Here is a 17842-nt window from a genome sequence, read left to right on the forward strand (position 1 = left end):
AGACGTAATGGATCCTTTCATAGTAGAAGCCCTGTCAAATTTCCAATTCTCTATTGTGTTTCCAGATCAGTACACAAATTGTGTGTTTTTGGGCTTTTTTGTGTTTGCAAAAAGGCAGCAAGTGAACCACTGACCACCCTTGAGAAATTTCTTCCCTGTGTTGGGAAAAGCAAGACGCTGAGACAAGAAAAAAGAAACAAAATTATCACTCAGAGAATATCACAATGTTTTGCATCGATGCAAGTATTCCACGAAAGAACACCACACAGAGACGCCACAGCGATCGTGTTAGCGAAGAGGTAGAGCTGGACATTGATGGAGATGGCAAGTTTTTTTTTATCTCATTGACTCCGGACTTATCGAAGGGGTTTCAGAAACACCAGTTCTTTGCATATCAAGGATCAAAATTTTGTTTTGAGTGACGAAGAGAGAAGAGAGGCTCCGCAGACCTATTTCGAGGCAAAAAATTTTAAGCTAAGTAAAACCGACTTATCCAATTTATGTGCGCAGCGTTTGTGAGGAAAACAAGGCGAGAAGAGGACGGATACCTCGTGAACAAACCCAACACAGGAATGATGTAGGCAAATCAAGATGGGATCATCATGGAGTCTCATTTAGGCTCAACCCTTGAGGAAATAGCCCTATATGAAAGTTCTATTGTAACATGAGGGTGTCGCAGAGATAAGGCGTCACTAGAAAGTAGTTACACAGAAAACATTGCACCAACAGGGACAGTTAGTTTTGATGAGTAAGCACCCGAATAAGCGGTTATTGCGGAGCCCGGACTAGATACACGAGCAGGGATTGTTCAATAATTTTGTGGAGAAGCGTGCAAGAGACAAAAAATATGTAAGTAATTGTGATTCAGTAGCAGAGGGACGAACATAGCCACACCAGACCTGAAAAACACGCCAACTATCACCCTGTGAAGGACAACAGACATTCTAATGGATAATGGTTGCAGAGATCGCAGGGTGACAGACATAGACGCGTTCTTGCACTTTGTGCCAATTCTTTCAATTTACAGAAATCCCTACGGAGAGGCTTCAGAGTGGCGGGAAGAAGATCTGTGACGACCAGCATGCCCCCAAATAGAGGAATATTCGAAAGCAAACTGTAAAATATTTCATGTTTGCCTGACTATTCTTCACACCTCCTGTCATTTTTGAGAGGCACGGAGTGAAAAGAAAGCTTCCACTTCGAGAGAGGAGACAGCTCCATTAAACTAGAAGGGATTTTGATTAAATATAGCTAAAAAATGTTTATTTTTTTATCCCAAAGCCTTCTAGTACTCAAGATGGATTTCCTCAGCGTGAAACTTGACGAAGCAAGGATGTGGTAATGACAATTGTGTCTTTCGATTCAAGTGGATGAGACTTAAAGTGCACCTGAAAACCCAACTGTGTAAGCAAAGTGTTAGCATTGGCCAGAATCACAAAGAGCAAGAGCAACACCAAGAGTGGGAGAGCCATGCAAAACAAATGCCGCAGAGGCTCTTCACAGACGTAATGAGTCCTTTCATAGTAGAGTCAATGTCATATTTCCAGTTCTGTTTTGTGTTTGCAGATCAGTACACAAATTTTGTGTTGTTGGGCTTTTTGTGTGTGTAAAAAAGCAGCAAGTGAACCACTGACCATCCCTGAGAATATTATTCCCTGAATTGGGAAAAACAAGACGCTGAGACAAGAAAAAGCAAACAAAAATTTCACTCAGAGAATATCAAAATGTACTGCATGGATGCAAGTATTCCACAAAAGAAGACCAGACAGAGAGGCCACAGCCATTGTGTTAGCGTAGAGGTAGAGCTGGACATTGATGGAGATGGCAAGTATTTTTTCTCATTGACTGAGGACTTATCGAAAGGGTTTCAGAAACATCAGTTTTTCCAGGGATCACAATTTTGTTTTGTGTGACGAAGAGAGAAAAGAGACTCCGCAGACATATTTCGAAGCAAAAAACATTAAGCTAAATGAAACCGACTTATCTAATTTATGTGCGCAGCGTTTATGAGGAAGACAAGGCAAGAAGAGGACGGATGCCTCGTGAACCAACCCAACACAGGAATGATGTAGGCAATGCAAGATGGGATCATCCATGTGTCTCATTTAGGCTCAACCCTTGAGGAAATAGCCCTGAATGAAAGATCTACGGTAACAATATGGTCTCGCAGAGGTAAAAAGTCACTGGAAAGTAGTTCCACAACACTATTGCACCAACAGGGACAGTTAGTTTTGATGAGTAAGCACCCGAATAAGCGGTCAGTGCGGAGCTCAGACTAGTTACACGAGCAGGGAAAGTTCCATAATTTTATGAAGACGCGTGCAAGAGACACAGAAAATGTAAGTAAACGTGATTCAGTGGCAGAGGGACGAACATAGCCACACCAGACGTGAAATACAGGCCAACTCTCACACTGGGGGGCCAACAGACATTCTAGTGGATAATGTTTGCAGAGATCGCATAGTGACAGACATCGACGCCTTCTTGCACTTCGTGCCAACTCATTCAATGAAGAGAAATTCTTACGGAGAGGCTTCAGAGTGGCGGGAAGAAGCTCTGTGACAATCAGCATGCCCCCAAATAGAGGAATACTCCAAAGCAAACTTTAAAAATTTTCATGTTTGCCAGTCTATTCTTCAAAACTTCTGTCATTTATGAGAGGCACGGAGTGAGAAAAAAGCTTCACCTTCGAGAGAGGAGACAGCTCCATTAAACTAGAAGGAAATTTGATCAAATCTAGCTAAAAAATGTTTATTTGTATATCCCAAAGCCTTCTAGTATTCAAGATGGATTTCCTCAGCCAGAAACTTGACGAAGCAAGGATGTGGCAATGACAATTGGGTCTTTTGAATCAAGTGGATGAGACTAAAAATGCACCTGAAAACCCAATTGTGTAAACAAAATGTTAGCCTTGGCCAGAATCACCAAGAGCGAGAGCAACATCAAGAGTGGGAGAGCCATGCAAAACAAATGCCGCAGAGGCTCTTCACAGACGTAATGCGTCCTTTCATAGTAGAGTCACTGTCAATTTCCAATTCTGTTTTGTGTTTGCAGATCAGTACCCAAATTTTGTGTTTTTGGGCTCTTTTGTGTGTGTGAAAAAGCAGCCAGTGAACCACTGACCATTCTTGAGAAATTTATTCCCTGTTCTGGGAAAAACAAGACGCTGAGGCAAGAAAAAGCAAACAAAAATTTCCCTCCCATAATATCAAAATGTACTGCATGGATGCAAGTATTCCACAAAAGAAGACCAGACAGAGAGGCCACAGCCATTGTGTTAGCGTAGAGGTAGAGCTGGACATTGATGGAGATGGCAAGTATTTTTTCTCATTGACTGAGGACTTATCGAAAGGGTTTCAGAAACATCAGTTTTTCCAGGGATCACAATTTTGTTTTGTGTGACGAAGAGAGAAAAGAGACTCCGCAGACATATTTCGAAGCAAAAAACATTAAGCTAAATGAAACCGATTTATCTAATTTATGTGCGCAGCGTTTAGGAGGAAGACAAGGCAAGAAGAGGACGGATACCTCGTGAACAAACCCAACACAGGAATGATGTAGGCAATTCAAGATGGGATCATCAAGGAGTCTCATTTAGGCTCAACCCTTGAGGAAATAGCCCTATATGAAAGTTCTACTGTAACATGAGGGTGTCGCAGAGATAAGGCGTCACTAGAAAGTAGTTACACAGAAAACATTGCACCAACAGGGACAGTTAGTTTTGATGAGTAAGCACCCGAATCAGCGGTTATTGCGGAGCCCGGACTAGATACACGAGCAGGGATTGTTCAATAATTTTGTGGAGACGCGTGCAAGAGACACAGAAAATGTAAGTAAACGTGATTCAGTGGCAGAGGGACGAACATAGCCACACCAGACGTGAAATACAGGCCAACTCTCACACTGGGGAGGCCAACAGACATTCTAGTGGATAATGTTTGCAGAGATCGCATAGTGACAGACATCGACGCCTTCTTGCACTTCGTGCCAACTCATTCAATGAACAGAATTTCTTACGGAGAGGCTTCAGAGTGGCGGGAAGAAGCTCTGTGACAATCAGCATGCCCCCAAATAGAGGAATACTCCAAAGCAAACTATAAAAATTTTCATGTTTGCCAGTCTATTCTTCAAAACTTCTGTCATTTTTGAGAGGCACGGAGTGAGAAAAAAGCTTCACCTTCGAGAGAGGAGACAGCTCCATTAAACTAGAAGGAAATTTGATCAAATCTATCTAAAAAATGTTTATTTGTATATCCGAAAGCCTTCTAGTATTCAAGATGGATTTCCTCAGCGAGAAAACTGGACGAAGCAAGGATGTGGCAATGACAATTGGGTCTTTTGAATCAAGTGGATGAGACTAAAAATGCACCTGAAAACCCAATTGTGTAAACAAAATGTTAGCCAGAATCACCAAGAGCGAGAGCAACATCAAGAGTGGGAGAGCCATGCAAAACAAATGCCGCAGAGGCTCTTCACAGACGTAATGCGTCCTTTCATAGTAGAGTCACTGTCATATTCCCAATTCTGTTTTGTGTTTGCAAATCAGTACACAAATTTTGTGTTTTTGGGCCCTTTTGTGTGTGTAAAAAAACAGCCAGTGAACCACTGACCATTCTTGAGAAATTTATTCCCTGTTCTGGGAAAAACAAGACGCTGAGGCAAGAAAAAGCAAACAAAAATTTCCCTCAGAGAATATCAAAATGTACTGCATGGATGCAAGTATTCCACGAAAGAACACCAGACAGAGAAGCCACAGCCATTGTGTTAGCGTAGAGGTAGAGCTGGACATTGATGGAGATGGCAAGTATTTTTTTCTCATTGACTCAGGACTTATCAAAAGGGTTTCAGAAACACCAGTTCTTTGCATATCAAGGATCAAATTTTTGTTTTGTGTGACGAAGAGAGAAAAGAGGCTTCGCAGACCTATTTCGAGGCAAAAAATTTTAAGCTAAGTAAAACCGACTTATCTAATTTATGTGCGCAGCGTTTGTGAGGAAAACAAGGCGAGAAGAGGACGGATACCTCATGAACAAACCCAACACAGGAATGATGTAGGCAATTCAGGATGGGATCATCAAGGAGTCTCATTTAGGCTCAACCCTTGAGGAAATAGCCCTATATGAAAGTTCTACTGTAACATGAGGGTGTCGCAGAGATAAGGCGTCACTAGAAAGTAGTTACACAGAAAACATTGCACCAACAGGGACAGTTAGTTTTGATGAGTAAGCACCCGAATAAGCGGCTATTGCGGAGCCCGGACTAGATACACGAGCAGGGATTGTTCAATAATTTTGTGGAGAAGCGTGCAAGAGACACAAAATATGTAAGTAATTGTGATTCAGTAGCAGAGGGACAAACATAGCCACACTAGACGTGAAATACAGGACAACTCTCACCCTGTGAAGGACAACAAACGTTCTAGTGGATAACGGATCCAGAGATCGCATGGTGACAGACATAGACGCGTTTGTGCACTTCGCGCCAATTCAACCAATGAACAGAAATCCCTACGGAGAGGCTTCAGAGTGGCGGGAAGAAGCTCTGTGACGATCAGCATGCCCCCAAAAACAGGACTATTCCAAAGCAAACTGTAAAATATTTCATGTTTGCCTGTCTATTCTTCAAACCTCCTGTCACTTTTGAGAGGCACAGGGTGAAAAAAGAGCCTCAACTTCGAGAGAGGAGACAGCTCCATTAAACTAGAAGGGAATTTGATTAAATCTAGCTAAAAATTGTTTATTTTTATATCCAAAAGTCTTCTAGTATTCAAGATGGATTTCCTCAGCGTGAAACTTGACGAAGCATGGATGTGGCAATGACAATTGGGTCTTTTGAATCAAGTGGATGAGAATAAAAATGCACCTGAAAACCCAATTGTGTAAACAAAATGTTAGCCAGAATCAGAAAGAGCGAGAGCAACACCAAGAGTGGGGAGCCATGCAAAACAAATGCCGCAGAGGCTCTTCACAGACGTAACGCGTCCTTTCATAGTAGAGTCAATGTCATATTTCCAGTTCTGTATTGTGTTTGAAGATCAGTACACAAATTTTGTGTTTTTGGGCTTTTTTGTGTTTGTAAAAAGGCAGCATCTGAACCACTGACTATCCCTGAGAATATTATTCCCTGTGTTGGGAAAAACAAGACGCTGAGACAAGAAAAAGCAAACAAAAATTTCACTCAGAGAATATCAAAATGTACTGCATGGATGCAAGTATTCCACAAAAGAAGACCAGACAGAGAGGCCACAGCCATTGTGTTAGCGTAGAGGTAGAGCTGGACATTGATGGAGATGGCAAGTATTTTTTCTCATTGACTTAGGACTTATCGAAAGGGTTTCAGAAACATCAGTTTTTTTCGCATATCAAGGATCAAATTTTTGTTTTGTGTGACGAAGAGAGAAAAGAGGCTTCGCAGACCTATTTCGAGGCAAAAAAAGTTTAAGCTAAGTAAAACCGACTTATCTAATTTACGTGCGCAGCGTTTGTGAGGAAAACAAGGCGAGAAGAGGACGGATACCTAGTGAACAAACCCAACACAGGAATGATGTAGGCAATTCAAGATGGGATCATCAAGGAGTCTCATTTAGGCTCGACCCTTGAGGAAATAGCCCTATATTAAAGTTCTACTGTAACATGAGGGTGTCGCAGAGATAAAGAGTCACTAGAAAGTAGTTACACAGAAAACATTGCATCAACAGGGAGATTTAGTTTTGATGAGTAACCAACCGAATAAGCGGTCATTGCGGAGCCCGGACTAGATACACGAGCAGGGAATGTTCAATAATTTTATGGAGAAGCGTGCAAGAGACACAAAATGTGTAAGTAATTGTGATTCAGTAGCAGAGGGACGAACATAGCCACACTAGACGTGAAATACAGGACAACTCTCACCCTGTGAAGGACAACAGACGTTCTAGTGGATAATGGATCCCGAGATCGCATGGTGACAGACATAGACGCGTTCTTGCACTTCGTGCCAATTCATTCAATGAACAGAAATCCCTACGGAGGGGCTTCAGAGTGGCGGGAAGAAGCTCTGTGACGATCACCATGCCCCCAAATAGACGACTATTCCAAAGCAAACTGTAAAGTATTTCATTTTTGCCTGTATATTCTTCAAACCTCCTGTCATTTTTGAGAGGCACGGAGTGAGAAGTGAGCCTCAACTTCGAGAGAGGAGACAGCTCCATTAACCATTAAACTAGAAGGGAATTTGATTAAATCTAGCTAAAAAATGTTTATTTTTATATCCCAAAGCCTTCTAGTATTCAAGATGGATTTCCTCAGCGTGAAACTTGACGAAGCATGGATGTGGTAATAACAATTGGGTCTTTTGAATCAAGTGGATGAGACTAAAAATGCACCTGAAAACCCAATTGTGTAAACAAAATGTTAGCCAGAATCACCAAGAGCGAGAGCAACATCAAGAGTGGGAGAGCCATGCAAAACAAATGCCGCAGAGGCTCTTCACAGACGTAACGCGTCCTTTCATAGTAGAGTCAATGTCATATTTCCAGTTCTGTATTGTGTTTGATGATCAGTACACAAATTTTGTGTTTTTGGGCTTTTTTGTGTTTGTAAAAAGGCAGCAACTGAACCACTGACCATCCCTGAGAATATTATTCCCTGTGTTGGGAAAAACAAGACGCTGAGACAAAAAAATCAAACAAAAATTTCCCTCAGAGAATATCAAAATGTACTGCATGGATGCAAATATTCCACGAAAGAAGACCAGACAGAGAGGTCGCAGACATTGTGTTAGCGTAGAGGTAGAGCTGGACATTGATGGAGATGGCAAGTATTTTTTCTCATTGACTCAGGACTTATCAAAAGGGTTTCAGAAACACCAGTTCTTTGCATATCAAGGATCAAATTTTTCTTTTGTGTGACGAAGAGAGAAAAGAGGCTTCGCAGACCTATTTCGAGGCAAAAAATTTTAAGCTAAATAAAACCGATTTATCTAATTTATGTGCGCAGCGTTTAGGAGGAAGACAAGGCAAGAAGAGGACGGATGCCTCGTGAACCAACCCAACACAGGAATGTTGTAGGCAATGCAAGATGGGATCATCAATGAGTCTCACTTAGGCTCAACCCTTGGGGAATTAGCCCTATATGAAAGATCTACGGTAACATGAGGGTGTCACAGAGATAAAGAGTAACCAAAAAACAGTTACACAGAAAACATTTCACCAACAAAGACAGTTAGTTTTGTTGATTATGCACCCAAATAAGTGGTCAGTGCGGAGCCCAGACTAGTCACACGAGCAGGTAATTTTTCATAATTTTATGGAGACGCGTGCAAGAGACACAAAATATGTAAGTAAACGTGATTCAGTGGCAGAGGGACGAACATAGCCACACCAGACGTGAAATAAAGGCCAACTCTCACCCTGTTGAGGACAACAGACATTCTAGTGGATAATGGTTGCAGAGATTGCATAGTGTTCTTGCACGCGTTCTTGCACTTCGACGCGTTCTTGCACTTCGTGCCAATGCATTCAATGAACAGAAATTCTTACGGAGAGGCTTCAGAGTGGCGGGAAGAAGCTCTGTGACAATCAGCATGCCCCCAAATAGAGAAAAATTCCAAAGCAAACTTTAAAATATTTCATGTTTGCCAGTCTAATCTTCAAACCTTCTGTCATTTTTGAGAGGCACGGAGTGAGAAAAAAGCTTCACCTTCGAGAGAGAAGACAGCTCCATTAAACTAGAAGGAAATTTGATCAAATCTAGCTAAAAAATGTTTATTTTTATATCCCAAAGCCTTCTTGTATTCAAGATGGATTTCCTCAGCGAGAAACTTGACGAAGCAAGGATGTGGCAATGACAAATGGGTCTTTTGAATCAAGTGGATGGGTATAAAAATGCACCTGAAAACCCAATTGTGTAAACAAAATGTTAGCCAGAATCACAAAGAGCGAGAGCAACACCAAGAGTGGGAGAGCCATGCAAAACAAATGCCGCAGAGGCTCTTCACAGACGTAATGAGTCCTTTCATAGTAGAGTCACTGTCATATTTCCAACTCTGCATTGTGTTTGCAGATGAGTACACAAATTTTGTGTTTTTGGGCTTTTTTTGTGTGTAAAAAGCAGCCAGTGAACCACTGACCATCCTTGAGAAATTTATTCCCTGTTCTGGGAAGAACAAGACGCTGAGACAAGAAAAAGCAAACAAAAATTTCCCTCAGAGAATATCAAAATGTACTGCATGGATGCAAGTATTCCACGAAAGAAGACCAGACTGACGCCACAGCCATCGTGTTACCGTAGAGGTAGAGCTGGATATTGATGGAGATGGCAAGTATTTTGTTTTCATTGACTGAGGGCTTATCGAAAAGGTTTCAGGAACCTCAGTTTTTTGCATATCAAGGATCACAATTTTGTTTTGTGTGACAAAGAGAGAAAGAGGCTCCGCAGACCTAATTCGAGGCAAAAAACTTTAAGCTAAATAAAACCGATTTATCTAATTTATGAGCGCAGCGTTTAGGAGGAAGACAAGGCAAGAAGAGGACGGATGCCTCGTGAACCAACCCAACACAGGAATGATGTAGGCAATGCAAGATGGGATCATCAATGAGTCTCACTTAGGCTCAACCCTTGGGGAATTAGCCCTATATGAAAGATCTACGGTAACATGAGGGTGTCACAGAGATAAAGAGTAACCAAAAAACAGTTATACAGAAAACATTTCACCAACAAAGACAGATAGTTTTGATGAGTATGCACCCGAATAAGTGGTCAGTGCGGAGCCCAGACTAGTCACACGAGCAGGTAATTTTTCATAATTTTATGTAGACGCGTGCAAGAGACACAAAATATGTAAGTAAATGTGATTCAGTGGCAGAGGGACGAACATAGCAACACCAGACGTGAAATACAGACCAACTCTCACACTTGGGAGGCCAACAGACATTCTACTGGATAATGTTTGCAGAGATCGCATGGCGACAGACATGGACGCGTTCTTGCACTTCGTGCCAATTCAATCAATGAACAGATATCCCTACGGAGAGGCTTCAGAGTGGCGGGCAGAAGCTCTTTGACGATCAGCATGCCCTAAAACTAGCTAAAAGTTTTTTTTTAAAATATTCCAAAGCATTCTAGAATTCAAGATGAATTCCACTACTATGAACAATGAAGAAGCAAGTATGTGGCAAAGACAATTGGGTCTTTTGAATCAAGTGGATGAGACTAAAATGCACCTGAGAACCCAATTGTGTAAGCAAAGTGTGCGCATTGGCCAGAATCACAAAGAACGAGAACAACACCAAGAGTGGGAGAGCCATGCAAAACAAAAGCCGCAGAGGCTCTTCAGAGAATGAATGGGTCCCTTCAGAGTATAGTCACTGTCATAGTTCCAATTAAGCATTGTGTTTGCAGATCAACACAAATCGCCATGCAAAACAAATGCCGCAGAGGCTCTTTACAGACGTAAGGGGTCCTTTCATAGTAGAATCCCTGTCAAATTTCCAATTCTCTATTGTGTTTGCAGATCAGTACACAAATTGTGTGTTTGTGGGCTTGTTTGTGTTTGTAAAAAGGCATAAACTGAAGCACTGGCCAGCCTGAAGAGAAATGTCCCATTGTAGTGACAAACAAAACGCCAAGACAAGCAAAAGCAAAAAAATTCTCTCAGAGAAATTAAACGCGTATTGCATGGATGCAAGTATTTTACAGAAGAAGATCATATAGAGACGTCGCAGCTATCGTGTTAGCATGGAGGTAGAACTGAAAATTGCTGGAGATGGCAAGATTTTTGCTCATTGACTCAGGACTTCCGAAAAGGGCTTTAAAAACACCAGCTCTTTGCATTGCAAGGATCAAAATCTTGTTTTGTGAGACAAAGAGAAGAAAGATGTTCAGCAGAGCTAGGCCAAAAATCTATGCTAACCAAAACCAAGAACCACAAATCTATGCTAACCAAAATCAAGAATTATCTAATTGTGGTTGCGCAGCGTTTCTGAGGAAGACAATGCAAGATGAGTATAAATGCCTCGTGAACAGACCCAACACAGGAATGGTGCAGGCAATTCAAGATGGGATCATCAAGGGGTATCATGTAGGCTCAACCCTTGAGGAAATAGCCCTAAATGAGAGGTCTACTGTAACAAGAGGGTGTCGTAGAGATAAAGATTCACTAGAAAACATTTACACAGAAAACATTTTACCAACAGAGACAGTTAGTTTTGATGAGTAAGCACCCGAATAAGTAGTCAGTGCGCAGCCCGGACTAGTCACACGAGCAGGGAATGTTCCATAATTTTATGGAGACTCAAGCAAGAGACAAAATATCCAAGTAAACGTGATTCAATAGCAAAGGGACAAACATAGCCACACCAGATGTAAATTACAGGGCAATTCGCACCAGTGGAAGACAACAGACAGTCGCATGCAGATCAGCATGCCCTCAATTAAAAGTCAGTTCCTCTGCAAGTTTTATAATATTAAGTGTTTGCGTGACTATTCATCAAACAACCCATCAGTTTCAAGAGGCAATGAGTGAGAACATAGCTTCACATTCGATAGGGGAGACAGCTGCATGAAACTAGAAGGGAATTGGGGTAAAACTAACTAAAAGTTGTTTTTTTTTATTCCAAATCATTCCAGAATTCAAGATGAATTTCACGAGAGTGAAACTTGAGGGAGCAAGGATGTGGCAATGACAATTGGGTCATATGAATCAAGTGGATTCGATGAAAAATATAACTGAATCAGTTGGAAGACCCGATAATAAAAGCAGTGTTTGAGTATGTGTGTGTGCGTGTGTGTGTTTTGTGCACTGGACTTGATCACAAAGAGTGAGAGCAACACCATGAGAGGGAGATTCATACAGAATAAAAGCCGCAGAGGCTCGTCACAGACGTAATGGGTCCCTACAGAGTAGATTCACTGTCATAATTCGAATCCTGCAATGTCTTTGCAGATCAGTACAAGACTTTTATGTTTTTGGTCTTGCTTGTTTTTGTATAAAGGCAACGAGTGAATCACTGGCCAGCCTGAAGGACTTTATTCCTAGAGTGGGGACAAGCAAGCAGCTTCGACAGGAAAAAGCAAAAAATTCTCTCGGAATAATTCAAAGTGTACCGCATGGAACCAATTATTCCACAGAAGAAGGCCACACAGAGACGCTACAGCCATCGTGTTAGCGTAAAGGTAGAACTGGACAGTGCTAGAGAGGGCAAGTTCTTTGCTCATGACTCAGAATTTATCAAATGGGTTTCAAAAACACCAAATCTTTGCATATCAAGGCTCAAAATCTTGTTTTTTGAGACAAAGAGAAGAAAGAGGCTCAGCAGACCGAATGCTAGGCATAGAATTTCAGCTAATCAAAACCAACTTATCTAATTTGAATGCGCAGCGTTTTTGAGGAAGACGATACAAGAAGAGTACGGATTCCTCGTGAACAGACCCAACACAGGAGTTATTTATGCAGTTCAAGATGGGATCATCATAAAGTCTCATGTAAGCTCAACCCTTGAAGGCGTAGCCCTAGATGAAAGACCTACTCCATCAAGAACGAGTCGGAGAGGCTGAGAGTCACTAGGAAATAGTGACACAAAAAACATCGCATCAACAGAGACAGTTAATTTTGATGAGTAAGCTCCCAAATAAGGTGTCAGTGCGGAGCCCAGACTAGTCACACGAGCAAGGAAGGTTCCATAATTTTATGAAGACTCATGCAGTAGACAAAATGTGTAGGTAAACGTGATTCAGTAGCAAAGGGACGAATATAGCCACACCAGACGTGAAATACAGGGCAACTCTCACCCAGTGGAATACAGCAGACATTCTAGTGGAAAATGGTTGCAGAGGTCACGTGATGACAAACACATTCTTAGACCTCCTGCTAGATCAATAAGTGAACAGAAAATCTCAACAGAGAGACGTCCAGAGTGGCAGGCAGAAGTTCTGTGAGAGTTGGCACTCCACAAGAGGAAAGTTCCAATGCAAACTCCAAAGTATTTCAAAATTGCCTGACTGCTCTTCAAAGCTCCTATCATTTTCAAGAGGCACGGGGTGAGAACATAGCTTCACCTTCGAGAGAGGAGACAGCTCCATGAAATTCCATAAAACTAGAAAGGAATTCCTGTAAAACTAACTAAAAAAATTTTCTATTTATCCAAAAGTTTTTCAGAATTCATGAAGATTTCCACCAGTGTTAACTTGACAGAACAAGGATGTGGCAAACGCAATTGGGCCATTCGAATCAAGTAGACGTGATGAAAAATGTACCTGAATCAGTTGTAGAACCAAATAATGCAAGCAGTGTGTGTGTGTGTGTGTGTGTGTGCGTGTGTGTGTGTGTGTGTGTGTGTCTGTGCGTGTGTGTGTGTGTGTGTGTGTGTGTGTGTGTGTGTGTGTGTGTTTGCAATAGCCATGATCAAAAAGAGTGAGAGCAACACCAGGAATGGGAGAACCATGAACCAGAAAAACCGCAAAAGCTCTTCACAGACGTAATGAGTCCTTTCATAGTAGAGTCACTGTCATATTTCCAATTCTGTATTGTGTTTGAAGATCAGTACACAAATTTTGCGTTTTTGAGTTCTTTTTTGTTTCTAAAAAGGCAGCCAGTGAATCACTGACCATCCTTGAAAAATTTATTCCCTGTGTTGGGAGAAACAAGACGCTGAGACAAGAAAAAGCAAAAAAAAACTTCTTTCAGATAATATCAAATTGTACTGCTTGATTGCAAGTATTCTACAGAAGAAGACTACACAGAGACGCGCCACAGCCGTTGTGTTAGCGTGCAGGTATAACTAGACATTGCTGGAGATGCCAAGATTTTTGCTAATTGATTCAGGACATCCCAAAAGTTTTTCAGAACCACCAGATCAGTGCATAGCAAGGATCAATATCCCGTTTTGTGAGACAAAGAGAGGAAAGATGCTCAGCAGAGCTAATGCGAAGCTCAAAAGCAAAGCTAACCAAACTCGAATTATCTAGTTTTGGCTGCGCACTGTTTATGAGGACGAAAATGCAAAATGAGTACGGATAACTGTGAACAGACCCAACACAGGACAGATGTAGGCAGTTCAGGATGGATCATCAAAAAGTCTCATGTAGGCTCAACCCTCGAAGAGGTAGTCTTAGATGAAAGTCTTAGTGTAGCAAGAGGGAGCCACAGAGACTCAGAATTACTAGAACATATTGAAACAGAAAACATTCCACCTACAGAGACAGTTAAGTTTGATGAGTAAGCACCCGAGTAAGCGATCAGTGCGGAGCTCCGACTAGTCACACGGGCCAGGAAAATTCCATAAATTATGGAGAAGCCTGTACAGATATTGCTGGGTCTTAGGTGTACTATTTGTATCCAAAGACAGTCTAAGAGGCCAAGAAAGGTGATAAACGGGACCAATTGTAACGGTCAATGACGAAAGATGACAAATTTCTCTAAGATAATAACACTTGGGATCAGAGGAGGTCATTCCGGGTGAATGCTTATAAAAATAAAATTTTGAAGCAATGGTCAGGTTGACAAATACAAAGCACCCTATTTAGGCTAAGGACTTTCACTTTTAACTAGTGGAGGGACTGGATTATTTTTAGACTTTTGCGTCTACCTCTGAGCTAAAAACATACAGGTTTCTACTGCAAAAATCATTGAAGCAATAATAATCGATGCATTAAAAAGCTTTCGAGACGGCTTTCTTTCGCCTGCTAACTGAAAAAGAGGTGTATCTGGAACAGCCATAGGAATTGCGAAATGAAGATGAGATGGGGAGAAGTTACAAAGTCAACTGAATAAATCCATTTATGGAATGAAAAAGGCTGCTAACAACTGGTAGGAGCTATCAGCAAATCATATTTGTAATGTGATAACAGTTCACCAGAAGCAGCAACAAACATTGTTTGTTCACTGGAGCAGAGGCAATTGGCCAAACCGTTGTCTTGGTCTTGGTTGACAGAACCATCGTAGCACCAAGAAGCATGACAGTGATCTCCGATATCAAAATGGCAGCACAGGATGTACAAAAATGAGTTAGTGACACAATCTACAGAAACTTATTTGGATCACTTCTTTATATGGCCAAACATATGAATCCAGATGTCATGTTTGAAGTCAGCATTCTGGACAGACATTTGAGGGAACCTAAAAATCAACTTTGACTTTGCCGAAAACACCACTTACTGTATTCTGAAGGTTGAAAAGGTTTAAAACTTAGTGAAACAAAAAAGTCAGGCTATGGTCTACGGGGAGGAAATGACGCAGAATGGTCTGATGATAGTAGCGACAGAAAATCAACAACGGGCTACTTTTCAAGCCCAACAGACGTGGCGCAACACTCAACTGGGTGTCAAGAAGCAGGCCACAGTTGTTTTCTCTTCATCGGGAGCAGAATATTAGGGCATGGCGGCAGCAGTTCAGGTGTAATTTACTTGAAACAAGATGATTTTGGCATCTTACAAAAACAACATCAAATAATAATTGAGCTATATCAAATTGTGCCAAAATTCAGTCTGCAGAAAAAGAATAGACAAAACGAGACAAGTTTTGACTTCATTGGCGATAAGAATGTAGATGTAACTATTTCATATCACAGCGTTTCTGCTGACAAAATGACTGAAGACATCTTTACGAAATTTTTACCCGAATCAAAGGTGGAAGCATTCAGAATAACTTTGATATGAGCGGACTCTACTAAGTCAGCTCAAGTCTTAGTGGGGGAGTTAGGAAATAGAACTTAGATTTAAACTGTTGACCTCATAGACACTATTATCCATGATTCACAACGTAACAATAAACTCAAATGTTGAATTTATTCAATGTTGTCAAGTATCAATACCTGCTTTATCAAATCTCTTCCATCCCTATTGAATCATCAACACTTATCCATTATATAGGTTCCTCTTTTAAATATCCAATCCCTAATTTCTTTTTAAACTACTCTTAGTCTCTCTAGAGAATTTAACCTTTTCTATGTTTAGAACAGAATGCTTTTTTCCCATTTGCGAAAGTCCATAACCCAACAGTTTATGTTGACTATATAAGGCCTCTTATCGCCATATTTGGTAGCAAGTTGTCAAACTTATCTGAAAAATACTAGTATTTGCTGATAGCATCATGATAGGAACAGAAACCAATCAATGTATTGAGATGGATCATTATTAGATAGATCTGCCTCAAAAGTTTGATTTGAATTGATAAAAAGTAGAAATTCATTGATTAAAGGAGTCGGAATATGATGCGCAAATACGCAATATCTAATTTCAAATCTGATTGGCTTTCGGTATTAGTTTTTCCAATAATAGAAGATGCAAGATTTCGAGTTTTCAATACAACAAAACGTTTGGTTTTTAGTCGTTCTTAAATGAGCGTTTTTCATTCACAATTTTGGAACTCGACAGATCCTCAATTTGCACAAGCAGAAAATTGTTTGACACTCTCCTTTGTTGAAAAATGCAAAGATTGCTTATCGATTGCAAAGTCAAGACAACTTTCATAGATTAAAAATCTCATTCGAAAAAATTGATATAGAAAAACTAAATGAAGTAAAGCTTCCCCGATAAAAAAAGAGCAATTTTACCGGAGTTATTACTTTTTATTACAATTTACAAAACAGGGAATATCGTTTGATGTTTCACCAAAACAGTTCAACAAATAATTTGGCCTTGGAAAACAGCCATATGTTGCCATTAAAATTGTGCCTAAAATTTATCGTTTCTGAGCAGATATACAAGTGGCTTTAGTTTAACATTATTTTATTTTGAGTTTTTATCTATTTTTGATAGTTAACATATTTGCTATTTTTCATCATTGCAGACAGACTAGACATAATTGCTTACAAAAGACTTTCAAAGTTTTCATAACAAAGACTCCTGGCGTGTTATCGTATTCAATGCACTTTTTTTGTCTTTAATATGTAGTCTGGTTATTAAAAAAATGAAAACTTGTCAAAAAAATGTTCTTTATGAGTTACCCGGGGCTAAAAACTAGCTTTGCTTAGTACAGTATATGAGTATGGTTAAATATTTTTGATATGAAGAATAGAGCGAGCGCTTGTTGAGCAAGATTAGCTGATAGTTTGTTGAATTGCTTCGGGGCCATATTTTACCAATGGCTTCAGTTTGATTATATTTGATTATAACCAAAAGACAGTAATTAACTACGAGAGCGCTCACTGACCAATTACTGCTAAGTGCCTCACCAATCATATGTATGTGGTACACAAAATTACCAAAATGTACGGTAAGAGTAACATAACGAGTAAGTGTTGATTTGTTTTCGATTACAATCCTTTTACTTTTTACACCGAAAGCCAGCAAGCACCTGTAACTCTTAAACATGTACGGCGAATCTGTTGGCTAATAATATACGCACTGGCGCCCTGAAACTTTTTCTCTCTCAGCACAAATTGGTCAGAAAAATAAAGTCAAATTACAGCTCTCTTTATTACACACAATAAAAGCAGTCAATTAATTTTAGAATACAATCACAAAACGTACCTCATTAATATTTTGTATAATTTAAGACAAGTCACACAGTCGTGAGTTCTGGCCAACTTATAGTCATAATTGTACATTCTTAACATTTCCATTTCCTGGCAAATATCTTGTACATTAGTTACTTAATTACAGGTTATAGTACTCAAATCGTGTCAAAAGTTACAAAAGGTGTTCGGCTACCAAAAACGGGTGAGTGTAAATTTGACCTGGACTGTTTGGATTATTGACCAGCATGGATCATTACCTTTATTAAGCACTTCCTAATTGATGAATTCCATGTTATAAGAAAAAGACTCAAACGCAATCAGTTGTCGCAATCAATCAGCGATGGAAATCAAATTGGCATTTTAGTTCCTGTTTGATTCAAAATGTCAAACTTTTTCCCCCCAAACGAT

The 17842-nt window shown here is 40.3% G+C and overlaps 1 protein-coding gene across 2 annotated transcripts in view; it reads left to right on the forward strand.

The window, feature by feature from the left end:
* The first annotated feature begins 17355 nt into the window (after positions 1 to 17355).
* The window catches only part of LOC142340177 (uncharacterized), a 172538-nt gene continuing 172051 nt past the window's right edge, over positions 17356 to 17842 (forward strand). Inside the window, exon 1 of one of the 2 annotated variants that reach the window (XM_075390683.1) lies at positions 17356 to 17636. The gene's annotated coding sequence lies outside the window, so the exon portion shown is untranslated. The remainder of the gene's footprint in view (positions 17637 to 17842) is intronic. The other variant, XM_075390687.1, reaches the window with a different exon arrangement.

This window comes from Convolutriloba macropyga, chromosome 1 (assembly GCF_964194025.1).
Source record: "Convolutriloba macropyga chromosome 1, txConMacr16.3, whole genome shotgun sequence".
Lineage (NCBI taxonomy): Eukaryota > Metazoa > Xenacoelomorpha > Acoela > Convolutidae > Convolutriloba > Convolutriloba macropyga.